The sequence below is a fragment of the Helianthus annuus genome, chromosome 12, assembly GCF_002127325.2.
Source record: "Helianthus annuus cultivar XRQ/B chromosome 12, HanXRQr2.0-SUNRISE, whole genome shotgun sequence".
Taxonomy (NCBI): domain Eukaryota; kingdom Viridiplantae; phylum Streptophyta; class Magnoliopsida; order Asterales; family Asteraceae; genus Helianthus; species Helianthus annuus.
In genome coordinates, this window is record NC_035444.2 from 130,251,241 (window position 1) to 130,274,455 (window position 23,215).

Consider the following 23,215-nt stretch of genomic DNA (forward strand, 5'->3'; position numbering starts at 1 on the left):
TTACTATTACGAACTTACTTTCTGTGAACTCGCTCAACTAGTTTGTTGATTATTTGTTGCATGCCTTGCAGGACCTTAGGTACCTTATGGAGCTTGCACAGAGAGGAGCAGGTCGTTGTGGGATGCGGGTCATGAACGATATTTGAACTTATAACTATTTCGAGTTTACATTTGCTTCCGCTACTTAAACAATGTTTGGTTTTGAAACATCAATCATGTCATGATGAACTACCTTAACTACCTTTATTATTATTAAATGCTATGTTTGATATGATTGATGGCTTGATCCTGGTCACGTCACGCCTCCAAGCGGTGGTACTCCGCGTGTGGGATTTTGGGGGTGTGACAGATTGGTATCAGAGCCATTGGTTATAGAGAACTTGGTTTTAATATGGGAAAACGTTTTTTATTAAAACCAGACTATAACCAGAACAGTGCTCTCAACGATCCACAACGACGCTTCGCTCCACGTGCAAGACTCGACATTCTAGGTAATAAGGTTTATGTTTATTGCCTGTATGCTAGAACTGCTTAGAACTTTGCTCGCATTACTCTTAGATACACATGATCCTATTACATGAGAATACCTATGTGCTTACGCTTTTCTGTCATCGCCCTACTCGCGAACCACTCTCACTTACATTACTTTTACTATGAAGATCATGTCTGGAAGAATTAACATGACACAAGCCCAGCTTGAGGCTCTCGTCCAAGCTCAAGTTGCTGCGGCACTTGCAGCTGCTCAAGCAGGTAGTATATCCTGTAGTCATAACTTACGCTAGGATCTTTAGATCCTACACTCCTAAACTAGCCCTCGTATTTAAACTTTGCCCTATTCGTACACAATAGGTCAACCAGCGCAGCAAGTTTGCACCTTTAAGAACTTCATGGACTGTCGTCCAAGTACTTTCAGCGGCACAGAGGGGGCAGTGGGACTCCTCCACTGGTTTGAAAAGCTAGAGTCAGTATTCGAAATGTGCGAGTGCCCTGAGGCTCGCAAGGTCAAGTATGCAACTGGCACCTTGGAAGGAATCGCGCTAACCTGGTGGAATGCGCAGGTGCAAATTCTGGGGTTGGCAGCTGCTAACGCCACCCCATGGAACGATTTCAAGGAACTCATCAAGCGTGAGTATTGCACGCGTGAAGATATTCACAAGCTGGAAGATGAGCTGTATAATCTGAAAATGGTTGGGTCAGAGATCGAAGCGTATACTAAACGGTCGAATGAGCTGGCCGTTCTGTGCCCAACTATGGTAGACCCTCCATACAAGCGCATTGAGATGTATCTCAAGGGATTGGCGCCAGAGATCCAGAGCCATGTTACTTCGGCTAATCTTGATAACATCCAGGAGATTCAACGCCTCGCTCATCGCATCACCGACCAGGCAGTGGATCAGAATAAACTGCCTAAGCGTGTCAACGCTACTGCTACAGTCACTCTTTCAGCTACTCCTGCTACTACTAGCGACAGCAAAAGAAAGTGGGATGGAGATTCCAGTAAAGGTTCAGCATCTGTTCAGTCTCAAGCTCAGCAACAGAAGACTGACCACTACCAGAGTCCCAGTCAGCAATCCTCTGGTGGTCATAGACGGGGAAGATATCAGGGTTTTCACCCCAAGTGTCACAATTGCAACAGGCACCATAGTGGCCCATGCAACAAGGGTCGTTGCCAAAGGTGTCTCAAGATGGGGCACGAGGCTAAAGACTGTAGGAGCCCTCGTCCTGCAAATCAGAACTAGCAACCTCAACTACCAGCTTCGCAGAACCAGAACCAGCAACAGCAGCCACAGCGTGGAAACCGGGGATGTTTCCAGTGTGGGGCTGAAGGTCACTTCAAGCGGGATTGCCCTCAATTGAACCAGAATCAGAACCGCAACAACAATCAGGGCAACGGGAATAACAATAATGGCGGGAACAACAACAACAACAACAACAATGGCCACGAGGCTAGGGGACGCGCTTTTGTGCTAGGTCGAGGTGACGCAGTGAACGATCCCAATGTGGTTATGGGTAAGTTTCTCCTCGACAATATTTACGTTACTGTTTTGTTTGATTCGGGTGCGGATACAAGCTATATGTCTGTGAAAATGAGTCAACTGTTAAAACGTGCACCAACACTTTTACCCACCAAGCATGTAGTAGAGTTAGCTAACGGTAAAAGTCTAGAAGCCACGCACGTAGTTCAGGGTTGTAATCTTATCCTAGCTGGTCAAGCTTTCTCTATCGATCTCATTCCTATAGTTTTGGGTAGTTTCGACGTCGTGATTGGGATGGATTGGTTATCCCAACACCAGGCAGAAATCTTATGCAGTGAGAAGATAATTCGCATTCCTCGTTCTGGTCAAGAACCTCTCGAAGTTCAAGGTGACAAGAGTGGTGCTGTGGTTGGCATCATCTCTTTCTTGAAGGCTCAGAAATGCTTACGAAAGGGGCACACTGCCATTCTGGCACTCGTTACAGACGCATCAGCAAAGGAAAAGAAATTGGAGGATATTCCAATTGTACGTGACTTTCCTCAGGTGTTTCCTGAAGACTTACCTGGCTTACCGCCTCATCGACAGGTCGAATTTCAAATCGAGCTCGCTCCAGGAGCAGCACCCATAGCTCGCGCACCATACCGTATAGCTCCATCAGAATTGGAGGAACTGTCGAAGCAGCTACAAGAGCTCTTGGAAAAGGGTTTCATTCGTCCAAGCTCTTCGCCTTGGGGAGCTCCAGTACTTTTCGTGAAAAAGAAAGACGGTACATTCAGGATGTGTATCGACTACCGTGAACTCAACAAGGTAACGGTGAAGAACCGTTATCCTCTTCCGCGCATCGACGACTTATTCGACCAGTTGCAAGGGTCGTGTTACTATTCCAAGATAGACTTGAGGTCAGGGTATCATCAGCTGAGAGTCCGGGATGAGGACGTCTCCAAGACAGCCTTCAGAACTCGTTACGGCCACTACGAGTTTCTTGTCATGCCGTTCGGGTTAACGAACGCGCCTGCTGTATTTATGGACCTTATGAACAGGGTGTGCAAACCCTATCTTGACAAGTTTGTCATAGTATTCATCGAAGACATCCTGATTTACTCCAAGAGTCAGGAGGAACACGAGCAGCATCTTCGCCTTATTTTGGAACTCCTTCGGAAGGAACAGCTATATGCTAAGTTTTCGAAATGCGACTTCTGGCTTCGTGAAGTCCACTTCTTAGGTCATGTGGTGAGCAAGGATGGGATCCATGTCGATCCATCCAAGGTAGACTCGATCAGAAACTGGCCTGCACCACGTACGCCAACGGAAATACGCCAATTCTTGGGTTTGGCAGGTTACTACAGACGGTTTATCAAGGATTTCTCGAAGATCGCGCAACCACTTACACTACTGACACAGAAGGGTGTCACCTACCGTTGGGGCAACACGCAGGAAACTGCTTTTCAGTATCTAAAGGATAAGCTTTGCAGCGCACCTATTCTCTCATTGCCAGAGGGCACGGATGACTTCGTGGTATATTATGACGCATCAATACAGGGTCTGGGTTGTGTATTGATGCAGCGGGATAAAGTTATTGCCTACGCCTCTTGTCAACTAAAGATTCATGAACGGAACTACACGACGCACGATTTAGAGCTGGGAGCTGTGGTTTTCGCGCTTAAGATATGGCGACACTACCTGTACGGTACCAGGTGCACGATTTACACCGGTCACAGGAGTCTCGAGCATATTCTTAAGCAGAAGGATTTGAACATGCGTCAACGATGATGGGTTGAACTACTGAACGATTATGAATGCGCCATCAAGTACTATCCAGGCAAAGCCAATGTTGTGGCTGATGCCCTCAGTCGAAAAGACACTTTACCTCGGCGCTTGCGAGCGCTACAGCTTACGATTCAGTCTAGCCTCCCTGCACAGATACGAAATGCTCAGGTAGAAGCATTGAAACCCGAAAATGTCAAAGCTGAAGCCTTACGCGGCTCACGACAACGAATGGAACAGAAGGCAGACGGCGCCTACTATGTAACGGGGCGTATTTGGGTCCCACTTTATGGCGGTCTACGCGAACTTGTGATGGACGAAGCACACAAGTCTCGCTACTCGGTACATCCAGGGTCGGATAAAATGTACCACGACATCAGCACTACTTATTGGTGGCCTAGCATGAAGGCCCACATCGCTATGTACGTTGGAAAATGCTTGACCTGTGCGAGAGTCAAGGTTGAATATCAGAAACCAGCTGGCCTACTTCAGCAGCCTAAGATACCTCAATGGAAATGGGAAGAAATTTCCATGGATTTCGTTACAGGCCTACCTAGATCCCAGCGTGGGAATGATACTATATGGGTGATCGTGGATCGACTCACCAAGTCTGCACACTTCCTAGCTATAAAGGAAACGGATAAGTTCTCCACTCTCGCAGACGTCTATCTTAAAGAAGTTGTTTCGAGGCACGGGGTGCCCACATCCATCATTTCGGATCGGGATGCACGATTCACGTCAGAACTATGGCAAGCAATGCACAAATCATTCGGCTCAAGGTTAGACATGAGCACAGCATATCATCCTCAGACGGATGGGCAGTCTGAGCGAACGATTCAAACACTTGAAGACATGCTTAGAGCATGCGTTATTGATTTCGGCAACGGCTGGGAAAGCACCTCCCTTTGGTGGAATTCTCGTATAATAATAGTTATCACACCAGCATTCAAGCCACTCCATTCGAGGCATTGTACGGCCGTAAATGCCGGTCACCTCTCTGTTGGGCAGAGGTGGGGGATAGTCAGATCACGGGTCCAGAGATTGTAGTGGACGCCACAGAAAAGATTGCACAGATACGACAACGCATGGCGGCAGCACGCGACCGTCAAAAAGCCTACGCGGATAAGCGTAGAAAGCCGTTGGAATTTCAGGTCGGGGACCGGGTGTTATTAAAAGTTTCACCCTGGAAGGGTGTGGTTCGTTTTGGCAAACGGGGCAAACTAAATCCGCGCTATGTCGGACCATTCGAAATCATTGAGAAAATCGGCAAAGTAGCCTACAAGTTGAATCTACCAGCTGAACTCGGGGCAGTTCACAATGTCTTTCATGTGTCGAACTTAAAGAAGTGCCTATCAGATGAAACCCTCATCATTCCTTTTAAGGAACTCACTAACGACGAGCGGTTGCAGTTCGTCGAGGAACCAGTTGAAATCACGGACCGGGAGGTGAAGGTCCTCAAACACAAGAGAATCCCTCTTGTTCGAGTTCGTTGGAACTCCAAACGTGGCCCAGAGTACACCTGGGAACGCGAAGACAGGATGACAGAAAAGTACCCCCAGTTATTCGGAACCAAGGCAACCACTACTGAGGCTGAAGCTACTACTTCGGAATTTCGGGACGAAATTCCAGATCAACGGGGGGAGGATGTGACACCCCAGGAAAACCAGTGAACGTTATAACTTACCTAGCTTCCTCAGTGAGTGCATACCAAATTTCGGGACGAAATTTCCAATTAGTTGGGGATAATGTGACAACTCGAACTTTAGACTTACTTTGATGTAACGTTACGTGCTTACGAGAACTGAATTATATGTTGGATTTAATGAATGCTAGGTTATGAGTGTGCATTATGTGTGTATGTATGCTAATGGCCCGATTGCACAACACCACTTGTCCACACAAGCCTTTGGGCTTTACACTTGCTTGCGGATCACTAGGGAAGCCCAAGTGGGTTCGGCCCACTTCCCCTAACCGAATAACACTAATGGAGTTGTAACTATTCCCCACTTTTTACAAAACACACATCACACACAAGAACCTTTCTCTCTCTCGTTGCGTGGAGACCGACGGCACAAGAACCAACTCCCCATTCGGATCACATCCCTTTACTTGTAACCGGTTAGTATGTTGATTATGTTAGTATGATGATTATTGTTTGATGATGTTTGATATGCGTATTATATAGCCTAGCATGTTTGATCTAGGGTTCGTGATTAGCATGATTGATTATGAAACCGGTATTGTATGTGATGTTGTTAACAACCGAGAATCCTTGTTCGCATGATCTCTTGTGATTATAGTTAATAGTGTTTGTAAATCGGCTTTCATGTATTAATTTTATGGTTGTTGATGATGTGATAATCGGGTACTAGTTCACAGGATTTGGATGTTTGTTTATATAAAAACCAGTTGATAGAATGGCTAGATGATTGGTATGAATGTTGTATGGTTCTTGATGAATTGTTTAAGTGTTGTTCATGTTGTTGTTCATACGGATTTAGTACTAGAAATCCTGTTTGATCGATAATTGCTTGAAAGAGAAACTGTTAATTGATGGTGATTAATTTGGAAACTGATAGTGATAATTGATTTGCATAAATGTTGTAACCGATCTGCTTGAAATCAGGAAAACTGTTATACACTTGGTTGCGACACAGATTGCGACTCGAGACCTTATGATCCCGACTCGAGACCACAACAGCATGAACCGAAACCACGGTTGCGAGTCCCGTTGCGACTCGTAACCAGACCATGACAAGCCGAGATCACCATTGCGACTCGTAATCTCCTGTTGCGACTCGTAATCTCCTGCTGTGACTCGTAATCCCCTGTTGCGACTCGAGATCGCCGGTTGCGACTCGAGACCAAATATGCACGTACACTGTTTTGGGCCTACACTGTCACGAGCCAATCTATTGGGCCAAATAATTGGACTTATGACTGTTAGGTTTTTGGACTGCTTATTTGTTTGGGCCGGGTTTACAAGAGATCGCACAATATGTTGGACTTGTTGTTATTCGCACATTGTTGACTGTTATGTGTTTACCATGATATTCGCATGCTCGTACTATGTTAACCTATGTGAAACAAACGTGTATTATCTAAGTCAAGACCTGACTTGTATTATAACCATGATAGGACGTGGTTGACCATTTACTAGCTTACCTGTACTCTTTGTGTATCTACCGAGCAATCCAAGGTGAGTTCACACAGCCAAGGCATGGGATTCCCGGGTTGGGAATTGGGTTGGAATGTTGATATGATATGGTTACTCGTACTTACGCAATCACTAGACTATAGACCATCGTCCTCAGGATAGTCAGGACACGTTACGTAAAGCCTACGTAACCCAGTATTTGCCTTTTGTCTCCCGGGTCGGGAGGACACGTTACGTAAAGCCTACGTAACCCAATACCAACTACTGTCTTCCGGGTCGGAAGGACACGCTGCGTAAAGCCTACGTAGCCCCCACGCGTACCACTGTCCTCGGGGAAGGGCACGTCACGTAAAGCCTACGTGACCCAGTACGTATTCCTGTTCTCGGTTTAAGAAGAACACATGGTTGCACTAGTCTAGTAAGTACCATAATGGGAATCCCCCATTATTAAGGATAAATGTGAGAATCCCTCACCGATAGAATATACTTGTATGGGAAGCCCCCACCAGTTGATTATACGCATTACTATTACGAACTTACTTTCTGTGAACTCGCTCAACTAGTTTGTTGATTATTTGCTGCATGCCTTGCAGGACCTTAGGTACCTTATGGAGCTTGCACAGGGAGGAGCAGGTCGTTGTGGGATGCGGGTCATGAACGATATTTGAACTTATAACTATTTCGAGTTTACATTTGCTTCCGCTACTTAAACAATGTTTGGTTTTGAAACATCAATCATGTCATGATGAACTACCTTAACTACCTTTATTATTATTAAATGCTATGTTTGATATGATTGATGGCTTGATCCTGGTCACGTCACGCCTCCAAGCGGTGGTACTCCGCATGTGGGATTTTGGGGGTGTGACAAAGTGCACCCATCGTGAGCGTAGTATATCGTTGGTAAGATACCGAGGTCGTCCAAGGACACAAGAGCTTTTAGTACCGGTTTATCCTCAACGTCTAATCAAATCAAAATTTTAGAAAAAGGTTTAAACATGAAAATAAAAACTAAAAATGCTGAAAATAAAAACAGATAGACAAGATGAATCACTTGGATCCGACTCGCCTTTAGTGTAACCTTTGATTATTTCCGCACTTTTGCACTTTTTAAGAGATTATCTAAGTTATAGAAGTAGGCCCTCTTTTTAAGGTGACGTTACCCTCAACCCAGTAGTTTGAGTCAGCAAGGATACAATCCTAAAGGGTTGGATTATTGAATGATAATTAATTAAGTTATTAATGCGTAATATCGTAGGCCCCTCTTTCGAAGGTGACGTTACCCTCGGCTAAGTAGTTTGAGTCAGTAGGGATACATTCCTAAGTAGCCGGGTTAATGTTTTAATAGTAGTTTACATATGAGGGGATCAAGAAATTCGAACCCCCGCCATCCAATACCAGTGGGTATTGAAGGAGGTCCAACTAAGCTTGACCCAGGTCCTTGCAGGATCTATACACTGAACAAGGCAAGACGCTTACCAAACCATTCCCTTAACCCCCGACCATGTAGCCAACATATCTCCATATAGACCGTGGAGATATGAATGGTGTAAATCTTTTATTTTATATAGACAGTAAAATAACGCCAAGACACCACGGACAAATGATAAGGAAGTTTCACCTTCAAGATAAGAAACTAGTTATTAAAGTCATTAATACATAACCAAATAAAAAGTGCGAAAAGATTAAAAATAAAAAGTATTACACTAAATGCTTGTCTTCACCAAGTGATGTAAGAGACTTAGGCAAACATGGTCTTTGATTGTCAAGAACTCTTACAATCAATCTTGGATCCTGAGACTACTACACACACTCTATGATGGATGATGGATGATGGTGGTGGATGTGGGTTGTGATGATGGTGGTGGGTGGGTGAAGTGTGAGAGAGGTGGTTTGCCAAGGGATGCTTTTGAAGTGAACCAAGCACCTCTATTTATAGCCTGCACAGAAGCCCGGACACGGCCCCGTGTCCATCCATCTTCTCTTTCTTCATTAAATGCAGTTTGTCTGCATTAGTTGACCACGCCCCCGTGTCTGCTGGGCACGGCCCCGTGTGGAGAAGCATATCTGTACTATCAAGATTTGCTTGGATTCTGCGAATCTTAGCGTTAACCACGGCCCCGTGTCCGTTGGGCACGCCCCCGTGTTGGGAAATAGAAGCTTCTACAACTTTGTCTTTTCTGCAGACTCTTGGGCACGCCCCCGTGTTCAATGAGCACGGGGCGTGTTCAGCCTTCTGTTGTCTTGTTTTTACTTGGGAAGATGCTGTCGAGGGGTCGGGCATGCCACGTTTATTCCTTTTCTTGTATTATTGTTAGATTTGGCTGCATTTTTGCTTCTTTTGTTCATTTAAGCTCTTTTATTCCTGAAAATACAAAAGGAAGACAAAAGCACACTTTTTTCCAACATTAGTACTAAAAAAGGGTTAGTTTTATGCCTCATTTGATGTAATTTATATGTTGCATTTTACACGCATCAGGGTTTCACGCCTATTTTGGTGAAGTTGTCTCGTTTGTATAATACAAGTGTTTGCGGATTTAGAATAGTCGACTAAAATGTATGAGGAAAAGCGTATGTTGAAGATTAAACAAACAAGTATAAACATGTCAAGAATGGCACATAAAGAATGAAATATTAAAACAAATATTAACACATAATAAAACATGTATTAACACATAAGAATAGCATGTCAAGTATGATACATAAGGAACAAATATTAACACATAATAAAACATGTATTAACACATAAGAATAGCATGTCAAGTATGATACATAAGGATAAAACGACATATATGTTTAAAAGCCTCAAAGAGAATAAATAAGAAACACATAAAGTGGCATGCATGTAGTTTCAAGCCAAACATAAGAATAAGGCTCTAAAACTATAGACTAGGTAAAAGCATTCCTACTTTTCCTAATTCCCTATAGTTATGGCTCTGATACCAATCTATCACACCCCAACCGATGGCGGAAACATCAGAGTGAGACGAAATAGATTGCAAGAGACTTCATAACACTATTTGTGACAAGTATTTAATGAATAAATTTTCATTTCATTTCTAAAGACTCAATTACAAGGATTTGAAACAATTACAACATTAATAATGAAATACAATACAATAAGAATACAAATTTAAAGTGTGTATCTAAGCATCCTACTAGATTCCATGCATCACCAGCGTCATCGCTAAACCTGCAACATGTTTTAAAAGTGTAGTTCAATACAAAGGTATTGGAGAGCATACAAGTTTGGTGCGTAATATATAAGTATAAAAATAATAAGGAACAATCCACATGGCAAACCTAGTTATCAAGATTAACATATTAAACTGGCATGCGATTAACAAGTCAACCCTATGTTTACGCAAGTATGGATGAATAAACCTAACATGACCTCTCGTCCACGGGCGGTGCGTTACTCCTATAGCGCTATACATGTTAAGTGGAGGCTTGTACGAAGCTAATGACAAGTTCATCACATAAGAATCACCCATAAAACAAGAATCAAGCATAACAAATAGTAAGCATGTATTGGATTTTTTGTTTATGTATTTACATAAGAATATATGTTAAGTGTGTTTTGTATAAATAAACATGTTACACCCAAAAAGTGTGAAAACGGTAAAATGGTCAAGTATACTCACAAAATTGCTAAGTCTTCCGATTATCCAAGTGTTGACGAGTGTAAGAGATTAGAAAGTTGAATGTGTTTGATTTGGAGTTTAAGAGATGTTTACATATGGTTTAAGGATTTTGGAGTTCGAGGACATGAAAATAAACATATGAAAATTAATCATCTAGTCACATAATACTTGTTTGACACTACGAAACCCTAAGGGTTAGAATGTTTTCTTGGGTTCAAATACCCATTAGAATCATAACAAGTTATTACGTCTTAGATGATGTAATCTAATACTTTGACAAAAGACACTAATCCATCATCAAAGGTTCAATCATTTGGATAATATATATATGTATTACATAGTGTCCATCATATCGTATAGGTCATGTAGGAGGTAGGAGGATAAATCCACCATTTAGGAACCTCTTTATATCATAGAAGTCATGTAGGAGGTAGGAAGAACAAGTCTTCCATTTAGGTACCTCTAGGTGTTCACCACTACACTTGATGTTATGAACATTCAAGGAGGGTCATGAACATGCAATAAGAAAGGAAATAATTACAACTAATCTAAGAAATCATCAAGTAATGTGTGGGTTTTTAGTAGGCTAGCCCAAGCTTGTCCTATAATCTCACAACCATCAAGCTTGAAGCTTGTTCATTACTTGTGGGTTAAACCCTAACCAAAACAGAAAGTTTATGAAGTTTTAACCTCTTATTTTAAGTGTCACAACCTTGTTTTTAAGCACACTTAATCATAGTCTTGATTAGTGGCATAAGGACATAGGAATGTATGAAGAAAACATGAGTTTTCTTCCAAAACAAAAAGATAAAAATGGGCAGAATTATAGGTGCACTTTGGACCTCAAAAATGGTGAGTTTTCACCTTAGTTTGCCCAAGAAAACTTGTGAGAACCTTCCTAGAGGTTATCCAAGTGTTGTAGAAGAAAAAAACAAGAAGAAAATTTAAGTGGAAGTGAGTTAAAACTCACTTTTTATGGCTGGAACTTTCAAAAATGTGGCTGAAACTCAGCTGAGTTTGGGAGAGTTTTTGAAGTGTTTGGGGGCTTGAAAAAGTGGATAAGGAGTGGGGAAGTGTTTATTATATAGGGAAGGGATTAGGGTTTCAATGGGTTGGGCTTTGGAAGTGTTTAGTAGGCTGAATAACTCAAAACAAAAGACTTAAGTGGGCTGATGCAAGGATATTAACAGCCCTATAATTTTTATTTTATTATTTTTTTAACATTAGAAAGTATATATTTTATGTTTAATAAAGTGTTACATGTTGTCTAATATGTATGTAACTTGTAACAAGGTCCAAAATGCATAAATGACATCTTTTAATTTAGCAAAAAGTGTGATAACGTAGGTGTGTATAACGCATGAAATGTAACAAGTATGTATGATTTATAGTTTGGTATAATCAAATGAAAAACATACAACTTAGTCATATAATCGAATAACCAAGTGTTTGAATGTATGGAGATTTAAGGATTACGAATACACAATGATCGTGTACGAGTTAAACTTATGTTTATGAGAATTACGTGTCATGTATCAAACGAATGCACGTATCAATGTAGAAGATTAATTTTATTATGATCAAAGTCTCGGATACGATTACAAGGAATACAAGTTTCCAAAAATAGAAACGCACGGAAAGCTTTCTAATTAAGGGAAGTTACGAAAAAGCAGGGCCTTAAACTTCTTGACCTTGTTGTACACATGATATGAGGTATTCTTAGCATAGCCAATGAAATAGCAAGGATCTCCCCGAGCTTCGAATTTTCCTTTGGAATCCATGAGAAGAAGTACACAAGGACAACCAAAAGTGTAAAAGTGTTGCACTGAGAGTTTTTGACCTTCTACTATTTCATAGGGAGTCTTCATGTGACGTTTATTGATCAAGGCATGATTCTAAACATAGCAAGTTGTATTCACTGCTTCTGCCCAAAATATCAGTGGAAGACCTGAATCTATCAGCATTGTGCGAGCATCTTCGATGAGAGTTCGATTGCGTCTTTCTGCTACTCCATTCTGTTGAGGAGATCTAGCTGTACCGTACTGACGATCGATTCCTTTTAAGGCATAAAATTCGGCATTCTTGAATTCCATCCCATTGTCACATCGAATAATCTTCACTCATTCATTTGCTTGATTCTCCATAAGAGTCACAAATTTCTTGATTAAACCAGTTGTCTCACTCTTCTGCTCCAGGAAAAACACCCAAGTGAAATGAGAAAAATCATCGGTGGACGGTGATGACCAAACAGTAAGCCTTTCCTCCAATACTAAGCACATTGACAGGACCAAACAAATCCATGTGCAACAGCTCCAGAACTTTTGAGGTCATGTGCACATGTTCGGACTTATGAGGCCTACGATGTTGCTTTCCACGAGCGTGTGCTTCACATTTTTCTATCTGCATGAAATCCTTGATTGGCAAGTTCCTGACTAGACCTCCCTTGGCTAATCGATTGAGATTTTTCGTGTTCAGATGACCCAATCGATGGTGCCACAAGCCCACAACATAGCATCATGTTCAGCTATCACTGAGAATAAGCAAGTAACTTGATCAGTGGGAGCTTTGTTCATGTCAATCACATATGCGTTTCCCCGGCGTTCAACTTCAATCAACAACCAGTCTTCAGGTATGATAATTCCTGGTTTCAGAATGACGCAGCCACTCTTGGTGAAGAGAACCTCCGTTCCATTGTCGCACATCTGTGATACACTCAACAGGCTGTGCTTCAGCTCAGGGGCATAATTGATGTCAGAAAAGGTGAGAACTCCATTTTTGACCGTGCCTTTCATGGTGATTCTTCCAGATTCTCCTCCCGCGAAGTTGACACATCCCCCGTGGAATATTTTATGTCATTCAACTGGGATATGTCTCTCGTCATGTGCCTAGAACAACCACTATCAATAAACCAAATTCTAAAGATAGCCCTCCATAGTCGTTCTGTCTCGGAGAGCGATTTCGGTTCCTCGGTCAGTGCCATCAAGCATTGATGGACCTTTTCAGCAGCAGCTTCAGACAGCTTCATGGATTCCACTTGTGCAACTGCATCAGCCCAATTGAAGCCACATTGTTCCTGTGCAATCAAAGCCCTTCCAGCTCCAGAGTTTCCTTGTCTAGTCGAAGTCGAAGTCTCAGCAGGTGTGACAGGAACCATTGACTTTTCCTTGTTCCGAGCTGCAGCTACTTGAGTAGCCTCATATCCCACTGATGCCCTTTTGCAATCCCTGGCAAAGTGTCCCAACTCATAGCTCCTATAGCACCTCAACCTGTCTTTCAGCACTCTAGGATGAACATTCATTGGATGACGCCCACACCTTTTAGTAAACTTGTTTGCCTTAAAGGCTGACATTGCAAGATTCCAAGCCACATCCAGTTCATCCAAGACTTCTTCAACCACCTGATTCATTTCTGGAGTTATTTCACTTGAAGGCATGAGATCACCAGCCAAGAAAACATTTAAGCTGCTGATCATAGAAGCTGCGAGAGCCAATTTTTCTTCATCTTGCTTAGTCAAGAAGGCCATATGTTCCATTGAAGGTGTGGATGGAACACTTTGAGTTGCAGGCTGGGTGGTGAACCAAAGGAAACATTAGCCTGCTATGGCTGAGGCTGGGGTTGCTGTTGAGCATTGGTGGTATTGACAGTAGCCGCTTGAGAAGAGGGAAGTGACATTCCGTGCACATAGTTGGATTTTGGTGCTGCTACAGGACTGAACACAATATTTGGATTGTTATTCATGACTCCATGAACTGGACCGAAAACCAGATTTGGATGACCTTGAGACATTAAAGCAGCATTGTTGGGGCTAGACATACCAGCAGCCATCAGTGAATTCTTGTGATTTATCTCTCTCTGCTGATTATCAATCTCACAAGACTTGATTGTGGCAATCAAATCAGTGAGTGTCATTTTATTCAGATCCTTCATACGCTTGATCATAGAAACCTCGGCAGCCCACCCTTTTGGCAGTGAATTCAGCAATTGATGGTTCATTCCACGGTTTGAGATGTTGATTCTAGCACTAACCATCTGTGACACAAGTTTGGTGAACCTCCTTATCTGATATTCAATAGTTTCTCCATAGATGTGATTAAAAGAACTGAACTGTTGATTCACCATGTTCACTCTGCTTTCCTTCATATCAGCATTTCCCTCAAATAAGTGTGTCAGCTGATCCCAAATTTCCTTTGCACTCTTGCAGTTACGAACGGCAATCGAAATGTCTGGACCAAGTGCCATTGAGAGAGTTCTAAAAGCAGCTTCATCCTCAGCAATGACCTTTTTGTCTTCTTCGGTATATATACCTTTGGAATCTGGGTTTGAGGGTCATCTTCGGTAGCATACATGATAGTGTGTGGTCCATTCTTAATACTCCTCCAAACATGAGGTTCCTTTGCCTTACAGTATTGGTGAAACCTAAACTTCCACTCATAGTAGTCGTCTCCGTACAGAAACCTTGGAACCTTGGTAGACGTGCCAATAACTTGATCGAGTTCTTCATTAAAGCAAGAGACTGAGTCTGAATAGCAGCAAGGGTAGCATTGGCGAGATCAGCAGCAGTCACAACACCGTCCATAACACCGTTTGGGTTCAACATAGTGTCCGAGATGAAAATTCTGAAATCTGAACAGTGATTCGAGATGGTTTATCCGAGATGGTTGGTCCGAGATGAAGGGTTCGAGATGAACAGTGGTCCAGGATGGAATGTTTGTCCGAGATAAGGTGTTTATCCGACATGAAAGATAAAGACAATCTTCAAACAGTTGGTCCAACATGGCTTGAATATTGTCCGAGATGCTTTGATGATTATCCGAGATGATGACTATCTTCAACAGGTTTTATCCGAAATGGCTTGATGATTATCCGAGATGGTTTGACGATGGTCCGAGATGACTTGAAGTTTATCCGAGATAGTTTGATGATGGTCTGAGATGGTTTGAAGTTTATCCGAGATGATATGATGATTATCCGAGACGAAGGCAATCTTCAAAGCAAGTGATCCAGGATGAAGTCCGAGATGGTCCGAGATGCGATGAATATTATCCGAGATGCAAGCAAACTTGTCCGAGATGTGCAGAAACAGTTCCGAGATGAGCAGTTCTTCAGCAGACACGAACAGAAACAGTACCAGTTCAACAGTCCGAGATCAGAATCGTTGTGATATCAGATCCGAGCCTGGAAACAGGTTCGACAAAGCTCTGATACCAATTGTAAGTCCCGAAACGAGATCAAAATGATATCACATAAGCTTGTTTGGTGGCGGAATCACACAAACAAGAATGATTTAAGAAAAGAGATGCAGTAGAAAGATTCTTTGATTGATAATATAGATCTTGCATACAAAAGGGAATTGTCAAATACAAGATTTCCTTGATGTCACTAACATTAACGACCTAACCACAATTTACTATTTATAGAAAGTGTTTAGGGAGGATGCTCCCTAAACCCTAAGACCATTTCCATAAAAGCCCACTCCAATATCCCCTAATCCACTTAGCCACTAATCCATAAACCTAACAAGGGTCTAATAATCTTAAACCTAGGCAGCGTTATGAAGTTTAGCCAATCATTGTGAAAACAGAAACAATCAAGTTAAGTTTAATAAACATCATTCAAGAAACAAAAGTAACAAGGAATTAAGAAACCTGGTGATGAACATGCAAGGATACACGATCCAAAAGCCTAGAAACCTTCAATCCTTACCTTCTTGCACTTCCGTACATGTAAAATCTTCAAATTCTGCGTTTACAACTCCCAAAATTGCCTTATGGTTTCACTCATTAATCAAATATTATGTAAATCATGTTTTGATTAAGTTTCGTATTGTTATATTATGTAAATATATATATTTTTTCTGTTTTTTTGCAATGGTCGTTTTGAAGCAAGCTAAGGTTCTTACTTATACATTTAAATTCTTTGTTTGTACTTTTTGTTGGTGAACTCCATAATAATAGTCGTGGATATGTGTTTGTTCTTTGATTTCTATTTGTAGTGTATTCGTTCTTGAAACTTCATATTTGTATGTTTTAGATGTAGGTTTTCTAGTAATACAATAGAGATTTCATTTTTGGTGTTCCGGTGTGTTTTGATATGTTCTGATTTACTCTTTTATTTCTTATTATTCACAATGAGTTGGATTTGTGTTTGTAAAGGTTTTATATTGTGTGTGTTTTTTCTTGGATTATGGTGTTTGTGTTTCGGTTAATAAATTGTGTTTCATATGTTTTATTAAATTTAGCGTGTATGTTTCATTCGTTGAGGGTGTAGTTGTGTTTCTTACTGAACATTAAAGGGGGGAGGAGTGATGTAATGGCTTTGATTTGATTTCACACGTGGTGAGGATTGTGATATTACGTTTTAACGGGATGTTTTTGTGCACTGATAGTGGTGACATAATTATCTTTTATATACTAGTATTATGAGTAGAAATACTAATAATAATGATAATGATAATAATATCATTTTAACATAATTTCAATATATGTAAAATCATTTTTACTTTAATATATATAAATTACAAACAGCAGAGTAAAATTAATCTAATGAATGCTTTTAGGTAAAACATTTATTGAAGGTGTAAGTTTTTGACTTTAAAAAGTAAAGTTCATAATTATTGAAACCACGTAATAATTTTTGAATGATTTGTGAAATCAAATAAGAAATTTAAGTATTAGTTGTCCTCGGTGCGGTATTGCGGAGGAAGATCCGGATCACATTTTGTTCAACTGCATTTGGTCGAGAAGCATTTGGTGGAATATTTTGGCCTGGATCAAAATCGGCTTCCCTTTGGAGGTTAACTCCATCAATGATCTTTTTTCTTACATCTTTAATAACCCGGGAGGAAGAGTTTGGAAGAAGTGCGTGTCCACGGTTGTCCTTGCAGCGGTCTGGAGACTTTGGCTTAGTCGGAATAAAAAAATCTTTGAAGACATCTTCATCCCAGTTTCTTCAGTTGTCGAACAAATAAAGGAGGAAAACTACGTATGGATATGCTATCGGTCTAAGATCAAGAAGCCGAGTTGGGGAAATTGGATGTCTTTTGGTTTAATAGACTCGATGTAATTGTGGTCGGTGTTTGTTTTTGCTTTCTTGTTCTCAGCTTCTTGCTAGCCCTTTATATATATATATAAAGTGTGTTTGCTGTTAAAAAAAAAGTCCAACCTACTCATCCTACCAAGCTTGTGATTCATGTTTTGAAGACATCACCCATCATTCAATTCTAAAATTTTAAAATATTAAAACATTAAGAAACTATTTCAATTCTAGAATTTTAAGATATTAAAATATTAAGAAACTATTATCTTATAGTACAAATTTTAGTCCAATATAGGCACTTGCTACAATTATCGTACCACCAATAACTATAAAAAACATCAAAAGGAATAAATAACGAAACTATTATCTTATGGTAGATACAAATTTAGTCCAATATAAGCACTTGCTACAATTATCGTACCACCAATAACTATAAAAAAATATCGAAAGGAATAAATATTATAACGAAAAGAGTTAATTATGTTTTTCGTTCTTGTGATTTATCCAAAATCACTACTTCACTCCATTAGTTTAAAAATTGCTAAAACAGTTCTTGTGGTTTCACTTTTGTAACTGTTAGTACTCACTAACAACATCCAGTTATTTTGTTAGTTTATTTGAAATAAATAATAATCCCTCTGTTATTAAAATCAAAATAAATAAAGTATTATAATTAAATGATTGTATCGAATCAATAAAAACAAACCACTTTTTAGGTCAATCCACCAAAAACATGCATCATGAAACATGAAACTTTTGGTAATAGTTATTTATATTCAAAAAGGTTATCTATTTAAATACTTCTTTCGAAGTTTTTTAGCTTGGATGTTAGACTGGTGTGTAGAGATGGTCCATCACTTGGTGATAATCCGTCACGTAAGTGGTTAGGTCATCGGGGGCATCACCTCACCCATGTGATGGGCCTAGAGTGTGGATTATGAGTCTCTCCTATATTGTTTGTATTTCCTTTTTTGTTAATTAATATTCAACATTATTTTAAAGTTTTAAGAAATATGAAAATTAATTAATAAAATTATTTAAAATATTTGACCGCCAAATTTAGAAACAAAACATAATTGATCTAGAAATAAATAAAAAAGTAAATGGAAATAATCAAATATACAGAAAAAAAAAACTAAATTCATTTGTTTGCTATAATATATGATAAATAATGAATAAAATTAAATAAAAGGAACAAAGTAGGAGTAATAAATAATAAATTAAATTTAATAAAAGGAGAAAGTGGCTTGTCACCAACGGAAGCAACGGAAGCGAAGCAACGGAGCAGAAGGAGGCGGTGATGCGGTGCCTCGATGGGCCGGGGACGCACCCCACACCCACCAGCCTTACTATGTTAGGTAGTTAGGTGGGTGCTGGGGTTGTGGTATCATATGAGGGGTGTCAAACTTGACACAAACTCAAAAGATTATATAAAACTAAAACATGAGACAACTCAAAAAGTGCAACAGATGTATAAACACAAACTTTTAAAGAGTTTTTTTTTTTTTTTTTTTTTTTTTGGATTGACATGAAAAACACCTATTTAGCATGAAAACGTTATTTTAATATATTCTTTTGCCTATTTAAACTTGAAAATTACAAATGTACATTGAAATATATATTTGTTATGAATTATACAATCATTATAAGTTATGACATAATGACATGTATCCTTTTAAATTAAAAAAAAAAAAAAAAAAAAAAAAAAAAAAAAAACTAAACGGATCAACTCATAAACCTTTCTGGTCAAACCAACACATGTTTTTGGTTTGACTTGAAACTGATATTTACGGGTCTAGGCCAAAGTAAAATCCGTAAACGTGTGTTATGCGGCATAAGAAATTGACACCACTATTGTTAACCATCCGAGTTCAATTATATTTTAACAAAAGAATTAAGAATACCTAAACGTGATTGGTGGTGATGAGAAGTTGGACTCCATTTTAAAATTAATTCATTTGCGCCACGTAAGTATTTCTAAAAGCATTCTATATTACAAGTTGTTTTAGTTATAACCTTTAAATATTGTTGGTGACGAGTGACATAAAACGACCAGATTTATTTTGACACGTATTGAACCGAGAATAAACGATATGTTTATAAATGTAAGTTGTGTTATAAATATATTGTTTATATTATGGTTATCAACACCAAAAATAGATTAGCTTCTTCTCCAAGTTTTGTTCTCCTATATATACTTCCCATTGTATCTCTTGTGTGACATATCTATCAATGAAATATCTCTTTCTCCCTACATCTCTTTCTATTATTGTTTGCTATTAGGCTAGTTTCACAACACGTTATCAGCACGAAAGTGCTCTCTCTAAAACCTGTATTTTCAATAGTATGACACCCGCACCTAAATCACTCGTTCTCTGTTAACTATCTTTAACACAAAGCCTACCACAACCATCCCACACATCTCGCTGCTTTGGCTGGATTTATGAGGCACCGCTGATTGGAAAGGATTTAAGATGGTTCAAAACCTATGGTGTTTCACCGTGGAAAACATGATATTTGTATGAGGTAATTCTTTGATCCCTTCCATTAGTTTTAGAGTTCCGATGCATATATACTATTTTAAATAGCAATCAATTAAAACTAATATCTTGCTAAAATATAAATGTGTTGGATAGTGCATTATGATATTATTATATATATCAATTCACAACGTATGTTTGCGCCAGGGATTTTTCCGACTCTTCGCTTTTGCCACTGAAGTTTGTCTTATTTGATTTCCACCCTCAGCAGACAAAACAACAAGCAACTCTCAATCTCTTTTCTTCCTGATCTCGGCGACCATTGCTGCTCTCACTGATCTTTGCAAGGTGTATGTGCCGTTTTCTTCCAGCGTCACCATCAACGTGACCACCACCGTCTTCCGCCTCTTTCCCACTTCCGCCGTCACGCGCAGCCGCTCCAAACCCTCTCCTTCAACCCCCGAAGACTCAACCCCTGAAGACCCACCCACCACCGACTCACCGGACACTGGGAGCTTCGAAGACCGTCTCTGACAGGTCCGTACGGAGACGAGGATGAAAGCGTATGCGATTCTAGGGTTTCTCCTCCTCTCAGCCTTCACCGACAACGTATCGCCGCTCTCAGTCACCGTCAACAACGTCGAATGTGTATACGAATACGTACTCTACGAAGGCGATACGGTTTCCGGTAACTTCGTTGTCGTCGATCATGATATCTTCTGGACCTCCGATCATCCCGGCATCGACTTTATTGTGAGTCTATCGATCTCTCTACTTCAAATCATGTGTTGTTATATATTTGAATTGAGTTGACCTAATTGTATGATTTTACCCAATTTTAGGGTTTTCTGGGTGTTGGGTGATGGATTTGTGCTTCTGGATGAAGGCAGGAAGAAAGGGAAAAAGAGAAGATAAAGAAAACGAGTTACCTTAGTGACGAGAGCGACAAGGAGGAACGATTTAGAGATAAGCCATAAACAGAGGTATAGTCTTCCCTGTTAAAATATATTTAAAAAATGCTCTAAATACAAGGTTATTAAGTATTGTTTTGAATTAAATGATAAGGAAGTTGGTTGTTTAAAAGATACAGAAGAGGCATGCTATATGCTTCAAAGTTAGGACATAGTTCATGAAGATGTAGAGGCCCTGTCTTGCTCTGATTTAAATATCCAACTTAACCACATTTAATTTTGTATGCTATATCATTTCATACTTTTATTCTCTAAAAGCATTTTCAAAAATTGTTTTGAGTCGCAATGAGGCTATTATGTTTTTCTCATAGCTTATAAGAATACTCTATGTGCATCGGAAAATGCTTACTACTTTCTTCATAACAAGTGAGTTTAACTGTGTTAATATTAACAACCCATGTTTACTACTTTCTTCATAACAAGTAAGTTTAACTGTGTTAATTTTAACAACCCATTAATGTTAATTAGAAATGAGAAGTCCAAACTAAAAAGTCTGTTTACTTATTTTTTATCTGTTATGAGCTCATAGGTAATGAATATTTTAGTATCAAATATTTTAAGCATTCATTTTCATGTTATAGTACTTTGTTATGTTCTGGTTATGCTCGAGCAACCGCATTGCTACTTTAATATAGGTTAACATTAAGTTTTCTTTAGTCAAATAGCCACAAAAATAATTTATTGTGATACCGAATATATTTTTGCATAGGGTTTTGCTAAAAGTAGGGCTGTGGATATTCGTCATCTGGTATTAATTGTTGTCTTCTGGTTGTGCAGCTTATTTATACAAATTACAGGTGGCATCACAATTTGATATATTCCGTCTTGCGTAAGATTTTGTTTCCCCTTTTATAAGTTTTTTTTAATCTAGGCAGTGGGTTGATTTAGTCGTATGCCAAATGTATTCTTTTAAGATAACGTGAAGATTGGTGAACTTGGTGATTGTTGTTATATTGGTGTTTTTAGGGGAAGCTGGCGAAGTGGTTAGAGAGTTGTGAAGTGGGAAAAAGACATTTCAGAACAGAACAATTTGCTTCTATTTTGTGTGAAACTATGTTGTTTCTAATTCGTAAGTTGAACAATTTGTAAGCCCCCAGCCGCAACGCGGCGGGGGTTAATCCTAGTTGTTATTAATAAATATTTGAAATAGTAGTGATCAGTAATACCTGCAGTTAATTAATTAAAATATACAACTAAGGTTTTCTTTGATATGATTCAAATTTATAGTGTTTGTATCCTAATAACTTTTTGTAAGTTTTGGGTTTGATTTTTATATTTTTCTTTTATAAAGAAAGTTAATATATGTCAACTTTTAATTTTCAGCAATATATGATTGATAAAAGAAAAGAAATCTAAGTCGTAAAATTTGGGACTAATCAGCGTAACTAATTTTTTTTTTTATTTAGATAATCAGTCGGAAGGTGTCTTATTATTTTCAATGTCATTTAAAATTATTTTCAAAAAAAAAAAACGATAACTCAAAGTTTAAAAACATAGATGTTGAACAAATCTTAAAACGATAACTCAAAGTTTAAAAACATAGATGTTGAATAATAAATCTGGACTAGATTTTTTTTATGTAAATTTGAGTGATGAGTTATTGGGGTGTTGGTAATTAGTTTTTTTTATGATCTCTAAATTTAATAAATATACTTGGGTTGTCTTCTTTCTAAATAAATATAAGTTTTTCATTGATCTCATCACATGATATTGATAAAGTAACATGTTTTCTACAAACAAGATTTCTACATGCATCAAGCTAAAATGGTTTTATCGATGTAGTATGCGATAACACTTTAAAAGAAAATGTGTTATTATCATGGATATAGTATTATATATAAATTGATAGTAACAGTAATTGTGTCCACGATTTGATAACTAATTAATTCGCATGTTGGCTATATTGTTCCATAATAATAATATGGAATTTGTTATTATTTGAATAACAGTAAAAATAAAATTAAAAATTACAATAAAATGGTTAAGTTTTTTCACAATATTTCTCCTTTTTCACAATTGGTTTTAATATTTTTGTTTGATTCGTTTCTGCTTCGATTACATATGATGAATGATATGAATAATCAAACTTATTTGAATTGGTGATTTATAAACCCAAAGATTGTTTTGTAATATGCTTTTAGTGAGCTGTGTAATATGATTATTAGTTGCACCATGGTATGTTTATACA

At 39.1% G+C, this 23,215-nt stretch overlaps 1 long non-coding RNA gene across 2 annotated transcripts; it reads left to right on the forward strand.

The window, feature by feature from the left end:
* The first annotated feature begins 19,796 nt into the window (after positions 1 to 19,796).
* Positions 19,797 to 22,215, forward strand: LOC110895903. 2 transcript variants are annotated; one of them, XR_004874934.1, is made up of 5 exons: positions 19,797 to 20,102; positions 20,264 to 20,809; positions 20,899 to 21,039; positions 21,805 to 21,856; positions 21,994 to 22,215. It is a non-coding gene; the product is annotated as an uncharacterized LOC110895903 (long non-coding RNA). The 2 variants fall into 2 exon arrangements; XR_002567436.2 differs by having other exon boundaries at positions 19,800 to 20,102; positions 21,805 to 22,215.
* The last annotated feature ends 1,000 nt before the right edge of the window (positions 22,216 to 23,215 follow it).